Source organism: Chrysochloris asiatica, unplaced genomic scaffold (assembly GCF_000296735.1).
Source record: "Chrysochloris asiatica unplaced genomic scaffold, ChrAsi1.0 scaffold00004, whole genome shotgun sequence".
NCBI classification, from domain to species: Eukaryota; Metazoa; Chordata; class Mammalia; order Afrosoricida; family Chrysochloridae; genus Chrysochloris; species Chrysochloris asiatica.
Genome location: NW_006408522.1, coordinates 47,112,064 through 47,113,244, shown reverse-complemented (window position 1 = coordinate 47,113,244; position 1,181 = coordinate 47,112,064).

Sequence of the window (1,181 nt, the reverse complement as noted above, 5' to 3'; positions counted from 1 at the left end):
CACAAGTGTGAACCTTGAGGTTCTAGCATGGAAGTGCAGCTGTTCACTTGAATGAAGTATTTTCCTTTTCTACTAGGAAGGTCATCCTCTTCAATTGAGATTACAACTTTGGGAGGGACACACAAGGAGAGGTAAGGAAAGAAGATAGCACACTCCAAGCCAGATCAGCTAAATCAACCCTGGCAACCAGTTGGGTGATGGATGTCATAAACAGATCACTTTCACATGCTAGATAGCAATATAGGAATGATATATGGGATATATTCTACACATCACATGCCAGAACAATCTCTAAAAGAAATAAATTCTAAATATTAAGAAAAAAAGTCTGTCCAAAAAAATTTTTAAATCATAAGTTAAAGTATGTATAACTCATACATGTGGTTTAAAAAATTAATGTCATGGGAGAACAAACAAGATGGCACAGAAGATAGAAAAGTGCATTGAGGCGCTCCATCAGCAACAACACAGAATACTGGACCAAGCAGGGTCAGGGGATGGTCCCAGAACTCTGAACCACATATAAAGAAATCTTTAGAAAGTAGGAAGACTTGTAGCCAGTGGAATTTGTAGCAGAAGCAAGATATCCAGTACTTTCTAATCCAAGGCACTCAGCTGTTTCCTGAGTGACCATCATGGGTGAAACCAAGCTGCAGAACACCTGACAGAACTGCGAAGATAAAGGTGTGGACATTCTTTTTGTTTGTTTTTTGTCTGTTCATTGATGTCTCACTGTCTGTGCATCTTCATTCTGGTGACTGAAGGGGTAGTGGGGGTACTTGAGTGAGTGGACACCCCACCCCACCCCTGGAGTGTTCTATTACTCATGTGCACAGATCTCCTCAAAATTTAAAGGGACACTCTCCATTTAAAACCAAACAGCCGCACAAGACAGCCACATCTGGGCCTGAACTGTTTATCACTATGAAAAAGGCCTGAATGGGGATTGTGGAGCAAGACATGCAGACATAAAAGGAAACAGGACAAAAATTAAATCCTGAGTTACATCATAATGACCAAAAGAGTTATCTTGAAATTTCTCAAGAGCAAGAGTAAAAAGGGAAGCCCATCTCCTGATCACATCTACCTGGAGGCAATCAGAAAGCATAAGAAATACTAAAACACACCACCATCTAATTATTAAAGCCAAAGGTAATTGTTGAATATGCCAAAAAAAAACC